At 47.1% G+C, this 14851-nt stretch overlaps 1 long non-coding RNA gene across 1 annotated transcript; it reads right to left on the bottom strand.

The window, feature by feature from the left end:
• Positions 1–10453: 10453 nt before the first annotated feature.
• On the bottom strand, positions 10454–14579 carry LOC132243922 (uncharacterized). The gene is made up of 4 exons (XR_009455482.1): positions 14536–14579; positions 12398–12521; positions 11018–12316; positions 10454–10933 (listed from the first exon to the last, which is right to left on the bottom strand). It is a non-coding gene; the product is annotated as an uncharacterized LOC132243922 (long non-coding RNA).
• Between the last annotated feature and the right edge of the window lie 272 nt (positions 14580–14851).

The following is a 14851-nucleotide window of genomic DNA, read 5'->3' as shown; positions in this document are numbered from 1 at the left end:
TACTACCTGACCCTCTGCAGCCAAACTGCCCTGTTTATATAGGCAGCCTAGGCCTCAAAATGGCTGCCCTCATCAGGCACCTGGAGGCTGCCCGTTCCAGGCCCTTAAAGTGGCAGACACAGCCAGTGCACTGCCACACAACCATACAGTGTTTAGGAATGGTTCATAACACTATGGTCTTTGGGTACACCAGATTGATCAGGGTGGGAAAATATGGCCCATGGGTCAGATGCAGCCCACCCGGTGACTGGATCTGGCCTGTGGCTGCCCCTGCAGCACTCTACATGGGGCCATGCCCTGCCCTGGTGGCAGCTGCACTGGGCACAGTTCATTCGAAGCTGTTCCTGCTCCTGCCCGTGCTGCACCGTGCTGTGCCACATCACACCATTCCTCATAGGCAGGCTAGCAGGTTCAGTTGGGTGGCTTCTGTCCCAGCACCTGGGCTCCAGCTTCAGCTCCTGGAGCACACCCACAAGCTTCGGGTAGTCACTGCTACCACACAGGCTCTGGTCTCTATTAGGCCTCTGTGCAGCCTGGGGTGCACAGACCCTGCACACCTTGGGCGTGCTTAGCCCCACTGTGGTATTTGGAGGTGCTTCATTTAGCTTGAAGCATTCAAAAGTAGCCTCCTGTACCAGAGGAAAGTAAAGAGCCAAGCCCACCTTGGCTAGCTGAGCAAAGGGAGTTATAAATGCTGTCTGACTGCTCTCCCCATGGGCAACTGGTGCCTCCTAATACTGGGGTGGGGTACCAGCAGCTAATTGCCAGCTGGGGGTAGACGGGGGCATCCCCCAGCAGCCAATCACCAAAATGTTGGCGGCAAGACCAGAAGTGCTGGTGGCAAACCTAGAAGTGCTTCTCTCAAGGGGGCGCAGCCAATCTCAGGGGGTGCATGTGCATCTGCGTGCACCCCTATGTGTTGCCAATGCCTCTCCTCTCAGGAATCCACGACCAGCATGCTGCATGCAGGTAGCCTTTTATTGTTCAGAGAGAGAATGGGGTAATAAGAGGAAAACAAAAGGGATTTCAGAGAAAACACCTTGAGCAATATAGAATACAACGAGTCTCGTTCAATATTGAATTTCATTATTTTTTTAACGAATGGCAAAAGTTCACTTAACCCTAATATTCAGGCTAAGTTTCCATAACTACTTACAATATATAGGCAATCCTTGAACTTAACAACACAGCTGGTTCCTGAAAACTGCATCTTAAGTGGAAATATTGTAACTCGGAACCAATTTTCTCATAAGAAACCATGTTATAAGTGGGGGATTGGTTCCTGAACCAAGGCCTGATATGCCCTATTTTCACTGAAAATTCCCCAGAATTTTGTACTTGATTAATTATAGACAAGTAATATAGCTACATTAATGTATTTATATTGTAAATAGCAATCATATTGATTTGGAAGGACTTCTCTGAGGTCAGTTTGCTGGACTTTTGAAAGTCTCTTGGTTGGACTTTTTGAAGGGTTCTTGGCTGGAGTCTTCTCAGGAGTCTTGGTCGTAGGTTTTTCTGGAGTCTTGACTTCTTTCTTAAAGAACGTCTCCAAGCAAGTTTGGACAGATGTTCTCCAGGGAGATGAGCAACGCAATGAACTTGTTCGCTGGTGTGGCGTCGCATCGGACCAAGCATTGTAAAGTTGAACCTGACATCATGAATACAACACAGGGTTTCAATTTATACATGTAGTAAGTGCAAAACGTTGTAACTCAAAATGTTGTAGGTCGAGGGCTGCCTGTATTCATCTGGAGTGTCCCTCCAGAGCTCAAAGCTTGTCTGTGTCCACACAATGACTCCCCTGCTTTCCCAAAACTGCCTGAAGCAGAGTGGAAGAGAAGCAATATTCATTTCCTAGGTCCAATTAGACTCCAAAAATTGAAAGAGGAGCCAGCTCTTCTTTGTGTCTTGGTGAAATAAAGGTTTCTCTTTATGGCTGAAGTGATGATAAGCCATTCACTTCCTAGGAATGAGTTAGGTAAAAAGCAGATGCCACAGGAAAGCTCTGATATGACCAGATCCAACCAGATCTTTTTGGTTCCACATATTTTGCTCTGACCATGGGTGCAACTGGATGAAGGCATGGTTGCATTTGCACTGTTGTGTAGTTGGCTGCTCAGTGGTTTGTCAAAGCAAAAGAGGGGTGTGCTATTACAGTGAAGCTGTGAGTGGCACAATCTCACTTTTATTTGTCAATAGAACTTTTTAGCACTGGCCATGCCCAAGAGACACTGAATTTATAGCCTGAAGGCTTGGGCACTCTCATCAGCTTTGGAATAATAGAGGATAAGGAATTGTTTCCCATGGGTAAATGCAGTTACAGTTCACTTACTAAGGCAGAAGTATACCTGGCTAAGTAAACAGCTGTACACACTGTAGTATTTTAATATTTGCCATGGCTCCCTGGCAGCCATGCTCAAAAGCCCATGGGGATGGACTGCAGCTAGTGTATGCCACCTCCTACAAGTCATGATAAAGTCAGGGCCAGGACATCCTCTAATTCCCTCCATAGATTCATAAAAATGAGGGTTGGAAGGGACCTCAGGAGGTCATCTAGTCCAAACCCCTGCTCAAACCAGGACCACCCCCAGCTAGATGATCCCAGCCAAGGCTTTGTCTAGCTGGGTTTTAAAGATCTCCCAGGATGGAGAGTCCACCACCTTTCTGGGTAATTTGTCCCAGCGCTTTACTACCCTCCTAGTGAGGAATTTTTTCTTAACATCTAATCTCAACTTCCTTTGTTGCAACTTTAGACCATTGCTCCTTGTTCTCTCATCCGGCACAACTGAGAACAGTCCAGCTCCATCCTTTATGAAACTGCCCTTCAGGTAGATGAAAGGTTGCTATTAAATCCTCCATCAGTCTTCTCTTCTCTGTACTAAATAAGCCCAGTTCCCTCAGCCTCTTCTCACAAATCATGTGCCCCAGCTCCCTAAGCATTTTTGTTGTCCTTCATCGTATTCTCTTCAATTTGCCACATCCCATGTGTAGTGGGGAAACCAAAACTGGACAGAGGCCCCAGATGTGGCCTCATCAATGATGCATAGAAGGGAATAATCACTTCCTTCAACCTGCTTGCAAAGCTCCTATTACTGTAGCCCAAGATGCTGTATCCTTCTTGGCAACAAGGGCATGCTGTTGGCTCATAATCAGCTTATTTTCTATTGTAACCCCCAGGTCTAAATTCGTTAGACTTGAAATGTCCAATAGGATTCAAGAGCAAGAGTCATAGAGTTGGGTTAAAATCTAATCATAAATGGATTAGTAAAGGCTATAAGCAGCAAGCAAATATCACAGAGGAGATTCACCACGCCTGCCTAAGACATCTTTCCAATTTAAAATTGATAGGAATTTTCAATATTACAACTTTTCCTATGATTATCGGAACACAATGTAAGATAATTCAGCTTCTTAAATTCCCCTTTTTGTTCAGGAGTATCATTCCCATGTTCAGGCAGGGAAAAAAAGGTTCATTCACTCAAAAAAAATATCTAATACTAGCATGTAAATCATGGAACAGCAGTTACATCAGGTACACATTCCTGCTAGTTATAGTCTATACTCAGAGCCGTCGTTCTAGTAATTCTGACACTCATTCATCAGGGCATAATGAAAATTGTCACAGTTTCAGAGGTGAATTACACAAAACATATTTACAAATCTCAGAGAGAGAGAGACGGAGTAAGGGTCTTGTAAGCTCTGTTCAAGTGTTTGCATATTTTTATGGACAAACTAAACTGTGTGGGGGTTAGGATATAAGTGTGCAAACAAAGCGTAAAAGAGGTTAGGTTTTTAACACATCAGTCACTCCCTGGTAACTGCCTATGCACACACCCACAGTCTACAACCTAAAGGAAGAGTTGGATTCGGGCCTAAGGGCAGAAAGCCTTAGGGTGAGGAAAATGGTTGTATACAGGCTTGAAGCGAAGCATGCTCATACAATAAAATGTGTTCACTATTCTTGTTTAGAACAATTTTGAAATGATAACACTATGACATCAGATCAAGACATTCTAGAACTGGGTCTGGGAAATATATATATATTTCCCATTTTTTTAGGATTCCCCAAAAGATCAGGGCCAGGAGCCATTCATTTTCCCCAGCTCTGATTCCTATTATTTCCATTTTGCTTGAACCCGCTAATGGAGTTTAGAAATGGTTGCATTCTTTTCCAGTTCATAAACACAGAGACAACTTTCTTTACAGCCGCCTTTACTTCCTTGTTTCTCAGGCTGTAAATGAGAGGGTTGGCCAATGGAGTCAGCACAGTGTAGGAAAGGGAGAATATTTTGTTCAGGGCTCTAAGGGACTTGGTTTGTGGGAACATATACACAGTGGCTAGGGTCCCGTAGAAAATGGTCACTACAATAATATGAGAGGAACAGGTAGAAAAGACCTTTTGTCTCCCGGTAGTAGAAGGGATTCTCAGTATGGTGGTGATAATGAAGACATAGGACATGAGAGTCAAAAGGAACGGGGGCAAAATGACTATACAGGCAAGGCTGAAAACTACAAGTTCAACCTCAAAGGTGTCACTGCAGGAGAGTTTAATCAGTGCAGCATATTCACAAAAGAAATGGTCAACTTGATTGGGTCCACAGAATGTTAATCGTAAAAGGAAGAGATATACAATGGAGACAACTATAAATCCAGTGATCCATGAAACAGCTGCAAGGTTCAAACAAAATGTGTCACTCATTAGGGCTGCATAATGCAGTGGTTTGGATATGGCTAAGTACCGATCGTAAGACATCACGGATAAGAGACAACACTCTGTAACTAACAACACATAGCAGAAAAAAAATTGGACGAAGCAGCCAGAGAACGAGATGGTTCTGTCTTCATGGAGGAAGCTGGCCAGCATCCTGGGCAGGAGGGTGCAGCTATAGCAGGTGTCCAAGCAGGACAAGTTCCCCAGGAAGAAATACATGGAGGTGTGCAGTTGCCGAACAGCTATGATGAGCACAATGATGAGGATGTTCGCAGCCACAGTTGCAATGTAGAGGATAAGGAACAGGAGGAAGAGAAATATTTGCAACTCTGGAAGAATTTCGAATCCCAGGAGGATAAATTCAGTGACAGACGTTTGATTTCCTACTTCTGCATCTGCCATGGCATCAGAGAAATTCCATTCAGCTCTGCAAAATCATATGAAGAATATAGACCATTTTGAATGCCATTGAATCAATCCATCTCCTGAGTTTTCAGGATACAAATCTTGCCTGAACAGGGCTGATCCAGGGAGGTGTTCCAATCTTCTACTCTGGAGGTGAATAGTGCTGCATATTCACCTTTGCCTAAGCCATTGCCCCACCTATACCATTACGAGAAAAGAAAGGGAAACGGTATCTTTGATAGACATACCAGAAATGTTTTATAGGATGTCCAAACACTACTTCATGTAGCCTTTATGCTCACCTCCTAACACCATAGCGCAGACATAGATTCTTGTAATCCAGAAATCTTCAGTTCAAAAACTCTGGTATACAAGAGATTTTGGAAAAAAAGAAAGTGGGAAAATAATTTAGGCCTGTGCAAAGAGGCTAATACTCACTTCCGATTCAGCCGATTCGGGGGACAGTGATTCGATTCGGAGATTCATCCGCCACATCCCACAAAATATCTCAGAAAACAACTCAGTAACTAATAAGTGTACTTGGTAGATGGGGATTATAAAGGAAATAGTACTATGTGTGTGAGACAGACAGAGGGAGGGAGGATGTTTAGGAGTAGCATTTCTGCATTTGTGCAGGCTGCTGGGTCAGACAACTTTTGAGAGATCCTCCACTCCTACGATTCCATCAAGTGCTCAAGTTGTGATTAAATGCAGATTTTATGAAGGACATGTTCAGTTAGAAACAAATCAAATACAAAACCTTTTGTCCAGTTCTTTTTAAACTTCAATCTCTTAAAATCATTTGTACTATTAATGTCAATCCTATACATCTGACTGTTATAAAACTTAATCACCTGAAGATGTGCTATGAAGACTTAATTCAGTATATGAATCCACACCATGCCCAACAAGAGATCATTCGGATTATTTTGAAGTTATAATGACAACTTGTTTTAGTTTGACTTATTTTTTTCTTAAATCAGCTTTTAACCTAATAAGTAAAATTAATTATTTTATTTCTTTATCCACTTAAAATGCTACCATGTAATTATATTTCTTTTACTGTCTGGGATTACATATTTTTCTTGACATTTCTGTATATCTAATAAATGTCATACATTAGTAAGAATTATTTAACCTTGTAATTCATAGTAACATGAATAAGAAGTTCTGAAGCTAAGAAACTGGCTTTCAGAAAATAGAAGCTGAAGGATTAATATTACCATATAGACAAAAAAATGCCTGTTTTTTTTGTTTTGGTTTAGTTTTGTATTTATTAATCTATATTAGTATTGAAATATTCAGATTATTTCATTTATTCTTTTTCTCTGAGTTTTGGAATATGAGTCAGATTAGGAAAAAAGAGAGAACTATATTGCTTTACCTTACAAAAGTGAAGAAAAGCTTGAATCCTTGATGCTAACCCTCTATGCTGATGCGTTTCAGATGTATCATTTCTCCCGCTTAAGAGACCTCCATCTTCACAGAAAGATCCTGTGGTACTTCAGGAAGGCTTTTGACCACTTCTACATTACAAGTGTGATATAATGACATCCCTGGCATCATTATTTATCTTGTTTTTCAGAAGGTGATAATGCTCCAAACACTTCTGCTAATGGTCTTGTCATATTATTGTGCAGGCAAAGACACCATATTAATAGATCTGATTAAATAACCTCCAGTGGGAGGGAGTGGGGTGGAGATAGGGAGAATGAAATGAATAACAAATAGGAAGAGAGAAAAAAAAAAAACCCTCTCTTCTCCTTAGGACCGGTGTAGTGTCACTGGATATGAAGTAATTACGACCTCAGCAACTTACCAGAATTTTAGACTCAGTCTACTATTCTGAGGGACGAAACTCCCCATGGACTATATGTACAATTCCAGGCTTGCTCATAAAGCAGAGATGAAGAACTAAAACAGATACGTAACAAATACATTTTAACTTGTGACCATGTTCAATTTAGTTAAATCTGATAAAAATTCACACCCTTGATAGAACATTCCTACTGGCCAAAGAATAGTGTGGGATCTGGACAACTCTACATGAGAATCACTTTGGATCCTGCATTTCTTTGAAGTGCTTTTGTACCTTCCCAACTGAAGTGCTTCTTACTGTGTGGGAGGGGAAACGATTTAGGTGCTCCACATATAAGGGACCAGAAAGCAAGAATCCCAGCCTGCTTCTAGGCATCTTGACCGCTATCCTGCTGAGTCTTTCAGGAAGTAGTGTGTGGCAACATCCAAGCCTTCTGAGTAGTTGACCCCATGTGTCTTCTGCGAGGGGATCTAGTCCTGCAATGGCAAGAACAGAGGCTTTACAGGAACTGGTGGGAGTAGATTCATAGATTCATAGATGTTAGGGTCGGAAGGGACCTCAATAGATCATCGAGTCCGACCCCCTGCATAAGCAGGAAAGAGTGCTGGGCCTAGATGGCCCCAGCTAGATACTCATCTAACCTCCATTTGCAGACCCCCAGGGTAGGGGAGAGCACCACCTCCCTTGGGAGCCCGTTCCAGACCTTGGCCACTCGAAATGTGAAGAAGTTCTTCCTAATGTCCAATCTAAATCTGCTCTCTGCTACCTTGTGGCGATTATTTCTTGTAACCCCCGGGGGCGCCTTGGTGAATAAATACTCACCAATTCCCTTCTGTGCCCCCGTGATGAACTTATAGGCAGCCACAAGGTCGCCTCTCAACCTTCTCTTGAGGAGGCTGAAAAGGTCCAGTTTCTCTAGTCTCTCCTCGTAGGGCTTGGTCTGCAGGCCCTTGACCATACGAGTTGCCCTTCTCTGGACCCTCTCCAGGTTATCCGCATCCTTCTTAAAGTGCGGCGCCCAGAATTGCACGCAGTACTCCAACTGCGGTCTGACCAGCGCCCGATAGAGGGGAAGTATCACCTCCTTGGACCTATTCATCATGCATCTGGTGATGTACGATAAAGTGCCATTGGCTTTTCTGATGGCTTCGTCACACTGCCGGCTCATGTTCATCTTGGAGTCCACTAGGACTCCAAGATCCCTTTCCACCTCTGTGCCACCCAGCAGACCATTCCCTAGGCTGTAGGTGTGCTGGACATTTTTCCTCCCTAGGTGCAGCACTTTGCACTTCTCCTTGCTGAACTGCATCCTGTTGTTTTCTGCCCACTTGTCCAACCTGTCCAGGTCTGCCTGCAGCTGTTCCCTGCCCTCCGGTGTGTCCACTTCTCCCCATAGCTTTGTGTCATTTGCAAACTTGGACAGAGTACATTTGACTCCCTCGTCCAAGTCACTGATGAAGACATTAAAGAGTATCAGTCCAAGGACCAAGCCCTATGGGACCCCACTGCCCACACCCTTCCAGGTCGAAACCGACCCATCCACCACGACTCTCTGGGTGCGACCCTCTAGCCAATTTGCCACCCACCGGACTGTATAGTCATCCACATCACAGCCTCTTAGCTTGTTCACCAATATGGGGTGGGATACCGTATCGAAGGCCTAACTGAAGTCTAAGTATACGACATCCACCCCTCCTCCTGTGTCCAGGCGTTTTGTAACCTGGTCATAGAAAGAGACTAGATTGGTCAGGCACGATCTGCCCGCCACAAACCCGTGCTGGTTTCCCCTCAGCATAATTTGCCCTGCCGGGCTCTCACAAATGTGAGCCTTGATAATTTTTTCAAAGACGTTACCAAGGATGGAGGTGAGACTGACCGGCCTATAGTTGCCTGGGTCCTCCTTCCTCCCCTTTTTGAAAATGGGGACCATGTTAGCCCTTTTTCAGTCCTCCGGGACTTGGCCCGTGCGTCATGAGCATTCGAATATTCCCGCCAGTGGCTCTGCAATGATGTTGGCCAGTGCCTTCAGCACCCTCGGATGGAGCCCATCCCGGCCTGCCAACTTAAAGGCATCCAGTTCATCCAAATGACTCTGCACCACCTCAGGATCTACGTATGGAAGTCTGGCACCTTGCTGCTGCCTCTCTACAACCCCAGTGAGAGACTTGTCGTGCCCCTCACTTAGGAACACTGAGGCAAAGAACTCGTTGAGGAGTTCAGCCTTGTCCCCCCTGTCTGTCACCAATTGTTTCTGCCCATTTAGCAGTGGTCCTATTCCTTCGTGGGCCTTCCTTTTACTCCCAATATATCTAAAAAACAACTTCTTGTTGTCTTTTACTTGGGTTGCCATCCTCAGCTCCATGGTAGCTTTGGCCCGTCTAACTGCCTCCCTACAAGCATGAGCAGAGGAGGTATATTCATCTTTAGTGATCTCACTCTGTTTCCACTTTTTATGTGCTCCCCTTTTGGCCCTTAGGCTGCCCTGGATTTCTCTGGTCAGCCATTGAAGCCTCCTGGCCCCTTTCCCTTTTTTGCCTCGCTCGAGGATCATCTTGCTTTGTTCCCGAAGGATCGTTTCCTTAAGGCACAGCCACCCTTCTTGGGCTCCCATCCCTTCAAAACTCCTACTCTGCAGTGCTTCCTTGACTAATCGCCTGAGTGCATTGAGATCAGCTTTCCTAAAGTCTAGCACTTTCACCCTACTAGTTACCTTACCCACTTGACGTCTTATGTTGAATTCTATTATTAGGTGATCACTGTCTCCCAAATGGCTACCGATCTGGAGGTCCCCTATCATGTCATCCCCTGTTGCCAATACCAGTTCCAGTATGGCATTCCCCCTAGTGGTACCGTGTACCTCCTGTGTCAGGTGGAGGTCCTGTACACAGGTTAGAAACCTGCATGAGCGGTGGGACCTTGCTGTCTGTGTCTCCCAGCAGATGTCCGGGTAGTTTAGGTTCCCCATGACTACCGCCTCTTTAGCTCTTATGGTCTCCGAGAGTTGCCTCAGGAGCCCCGCATCTATTTCTTCCCCTTGGTGTGGGGGTCTGTAGCAGACCCCTACCAACAAATCCCTTTCTCCTTGCCCCCCATGTAGCCTAACCCACAATCCTTCTACTTCCTCAACCTCGGATTCTGTCTTGATGAGGGTTGATGTATATTGCTCCCTGACATAAAGTGCAACCCCCCCCCCCCCTTTCTTCCCCGGCCTGTCCTTTCTATACAATCTATAGCCCTCAATATGTACCGCCCAGTCATGGGATGAATCCCACCAGGTCTCTGTTAGCCCCACTAAGTCATAGCCACCAGGTCTCTGTTAGCCCCACTAAGTCATAGTTATAAGTCAGAGTAGATATTGCTGGAAGCCGGGGGGGGATGGGCAATGGTAACAGATGTTCAGGTTGAGTATGGCCACCTCGCTGGAGAGCTGTACTGAGCTATTTTCAACACTTTAGGACCATGCCCCCAATTTAAGTGTGACACTGGCATCTTGATAGACTCTCGTCTGTTAGGAAAGGGTGGACGAATCCATGACCACATCACCCAAAGAGGAGGTAAGCTGTGCCATTCAGAGGGTGCTGGATCTGCATTTCCTCCAGGGGGATAATACCTGGGATGAGCTTCCTGATCTAATGTAGACCTATCATTGGTACCCACCCTCCCATCTTGCACCTGATGAACTATCGGTTCTTACACACTCGCTTCAAATGCTTATTCTCCATCCTGCTGCAGACCATCATGAAACCCTGAAGACAAGTCACACAAGTAACCATAAGGTATTCAGTCAAAGTTCATTACGCTAAAGTCTTTGCGTACACCAGGTTGGTGCTGATGGTTAATACGGAGAGTGTTAGCATGTGCCAGTACCAACATAGAAGTGGAAGGAATGGACTTTTTCCCATCTGGAGGGCTTCTTCTTGAGTACCCAGTATACATACTTCTCCCCTGACTTATGCAGCATCTGGGGCAATTCACTGATTATCTGAACAGCTCTTCTGTGAGAAGAAATTACATGTTAGGCATGTTAAGCCATAGTGGGGAGCACTGAAGGATGTTCCTGCATTATCATGAACACTTACATCATGTGTGAGCCAAGAAACCAAATGTTGCCATGGCATGGGCTGCACAGGCTCCCCAGGCAGTACCACAACCCACAGACTGAGGCTCTGGAATAGCGTGGCCTTTAGGGCATTCCTGTGAGGGAGAACATAGTGAACCCTGGCGCTGTACTGTGTGGTGAGATGAAGGCACCATAGTCATAAGCTCAACCATAAGTTGAGTACCATTCTCTTGCTTCTTTATAAACCCAAATCAGCTTTTATTATAAACTAATCAAAGTTTTTATTAAACACTATAGACAAATAAATGGGTAGGGTAAGAGTGAAATCAGGGAGGAAGAAAGGGGAGGTGTGATCCCAGAAAGTTTGCACACTCCCCTGCCATTACAGTCTAGGGGGTCATGGAGGACAGGGAGGAGTTTCTTGGGCTAGAGAGGTGGCCCAGAATTGCTGCTTGGTTGAATGGAGGGTTAAAGGAGCTGGGGCCCCACACTGTGTTGCTTTCCTCTGAAGGGAAGTGCCCAAGAGCCTGTCAAGTCAAGGAGAGCTGATCCTGAACCAGCATCCCTGAGCCCCCAGGTAATGATAGTGACTTTAGATGTAGATGGGGCTGAGATGCATCAGAGCATGATAAGTCTGTGGGACATCTGGTTGGGTTGGTTGGAAAGGGCCTGGAGGGAAGGAGAGAGAGATGAGTGTGACTGACTAAGAAGCTATGTGGTCTGCACTGTGTGCGGGCGAGACAGCTGTGCAAATATTTTGGTATGATTGGGAGGTGGTGGTAGCTCATCAGGAGCAGGAAGACCTGTTTGACTTCTTGTTGCTGTTGGGAAGTGTCCTGGGTATCAGATGAGAAGATCTGCCCTGGGCAAGGGACATTTGTGCCACTGCTGTGTAGACTTCTTCTTCTGTTGCAAAGGGCCATGTGGAAAAGCTGCAGCATGGCCTGAATGCTCTCTGTCTACTGCTTGTGGGGGGCCATGAGGGACTGTTCTGTCTTCTTTAGAATGTGGAAGTGATCCACGAACGTGTTGTTGGCTGGTGTCATCACGCCAAGACATTCAGAAGTGGCCTGAAGAATCCTCACTGCCTGGAAAACAGATCTGTGACTGGCCTGGGAGATCCCCTGTCCTCACCACTTTGACACACCTATCTTGGTGGTGCTCCATCTTAAAGCACCACTATACTGCAACAACTCTTCTTTTGGAGCATAGGACCAGGTCTCCAAGTAATTACTGTTTGGTTTACCTCTTCCTTTTGCATGAAAAGTTCTGAGCTTTTTTTGATCCATTAGAACAGCTGTGGCAGCAGGTGCCGATTCTAGAATGGCAATAATTACACGTGGAACCACTGTTAATGATTTATGAGAATTGCTAGCTTCAAATCAAAGTACTGTATTACCTCTTAGAAGCTGCTGCACATTCTGGAAGCTCGCAGGATGCTATTTATTCTAACCCCTGATGCTCTTGCTCTGGATCCTCTGTATGTTTCTCGAATCTCCCTGGAGGATACTGCAAGTAATTTTCTGGAATAAAATGGCCAACTGGTTGCTACCCATCCTGTCCTGGCCTTGGGGCCTGCCTCCTGGGGAACCTTCACAGAGTTGCTAAAAAGTCTTTCTTTTCTGAACTGTGACCTCCCACCTGCCCCAACAAGTACTGTTTGGACACAGTTGTGTCAGAATAAGGATTACCACTCTGAAATGAAATCACAGGCTACTCTCACCCACACCTAAAACATACCTGTATGCTGTCTTCCTTGAGTTACAGTCTAAGCACTTCCCGTGGAAAATCTGAAGGTGTACACACAAGCACTCAGTCCTGGCCAGGGGCTACAGAACCGTGCCATGCTGTGGTGCATTGCTGCTTCCCCTTTTTAGAGGGCCTCAGTTGTTAGGAGAACTGGCCAGGAAGGGCTGGAGGTGGGGGTCCTTTTCTAGTCCTCTTTCCCATTAGATGACTTGCTATTTGTGCTCTAAATAGCATTTATGGAAAAGGAGTCATTGCAAGAAAACTTCATGTGAGGTTGCTTGGGGGAACAAGGTCTCTCCCAAAACCCGCTGGTCCCCCCTAGTAAGTTCATAAATGGCCACCAGGTCCCCCCTCAGCCTTCTCTTGTGAAGGCTGAACAGGTTCAGGTCCTGTAGCCTCTCCTTATAGGGTCTGCCCTGCTGTCCCTGGACCCATGCGGGTGGCCCTCCTTTGGACCCTCTCAATGCTGCCTACATCCCTCCTGAAGTGCGGCGCCCAGAACTGGATGCAGTACTCCAACTGCGGCCTGATCAGGGTCACAGAGGGGGAGCATCACCTCCTTGGCCCTGCTTGTGATGCACCTGTGAATGCATGACCAGGTATGGTTAGCCCTGCTGACTGTGGACTCCAAGATCTCTTTCTGACACCGTGTTTTTGAGAAGGGAGTTCCCCAGCCTATAGGTATGCTGCTGGTTCCTACTGCCCAAATGCAGCACCCTGCACTTGAAAATAGGATAGGATTCAATACTGACATTTGTCCACCCCTGTACCCTGTCCAGATTCTGCTGTAATCTGTCCTTCCCTTCTAGCATGCCCACCTCACCCCAAATCTTGGTGTCTGTGACAGGGGGCCTCCTGGGGAGGAACTCTGTGGCCCACCCGCCTGTCACCGTGACGGGGGCCTACTCGGGGCCGAGCTCTTCATGGCCCGCCCACCTGTCTCTGGGCAACCGCCCACCTATCTCACCCACCACGCCTTTGATGATAATTGATTCATATATCAATGTCAATTAAGCAGGAGGCTGCCCATTGTAATGCCCCGATGCCAAGGGGCGCTCTGCGGCTCCGACCTCCCCTAATACCACAGCCCAAGCCTCGCAGATGGCATCTTGGTGTTGCTATAATCACCGGCCCCACACTGGGCCCCAGAATCATCCGTACAGGACCCCTCTATGATCCTCTCCTCTCAGGCAGCCTCTCTGCCTTCATCCGGGCTACCTAGCCCCCCCCCCGAAGCCAGTTTCCCCTCTCAGGTGTGGTCCCCCCAGGACCTTTGGCCACTTGCCCTGGCCCACCTCCAGGTCAGTTGGGACCCCAGGCCCCTGGCTCTCGGGCATCCCTCGCAGTGGGCCCCCGGCCCTTTTGACTACCGTAGTCCTGGCCCCAGCTTGGGCCAGTCGAGGGTACTCTCCCCTTCGGGCTGGGTCTCTAGCCGCTCACTCCATCTCTGGGCCTCACCATGCCACTACTCCCCGTCCTCTTGGGGCAACCGCAACACCACACCCACATCACTCTCACTCCCAGGGTCTGCCCTCTCTGGGCCCCTCACAACACTGGCCCTCTAGGCCCCTCCAACAAACACATGGGTAACCCACCCAGTGGTGGTGGGAGCTAGGGGTTAAGGCACCCCAACCTGCCTTTCACCGGGGTGATAACTGACCTGGCATTTCCTGGGGGCTCCCGCACCACTGAGAGCCCCACCAGACCACCCACTCCCAGCAGGGTGCAGTCTCAGGTCATGCCCAGGACCAGGAGCCTCCTTACCAACACCTTGCAGCTCCCCCTTACCTCCAGGTCACTCACAGCAGCCCTTCAGCCAGACAATATTACTGCCTAGCCTCCAGCAGCTAAACTGCCTTGCTTATATAGGCAGCCCTTGCCTCTAAAATGGCTGCCCTCATCAGGCACCTGGAGGCTGCCCGCTCCAGGCCCTTAAAGTGGCAGGCACACCCAGTGCACTGCCACACACCTCCCCCCTTAAATGGGGCTCTCATCACCGCCCCTTCTCTTGGGGCATCTCACCCTGCTGCCCCCTCACTGGGGCCACTTCACCAATCAGGCATTCACGAGTACTGCCTAGGGACCATTTCATCGGAGGAATGGG

This window comes from Alligator mississippiensis, chromosome 11 (genome assembly GCF_030867095.1).
Source record: "Alligator mississippiensis isolate rAllMis1 chromosome 11, rAllMis1, whole genome shotgun sequence".
In the NCBI taxonomy this organism is placed as follows: domain Eukaryota; kingdom Metazoa; phylum Chordata; order Crocodylia; family Alligatoridae; genus Alligator; species Alligator mississippiensis.
The sequence above is the reverse complement of the archived record's forward strand: the minus strand, read 5'-3'. Positions and strand labels throughout refer to the sequence as shown.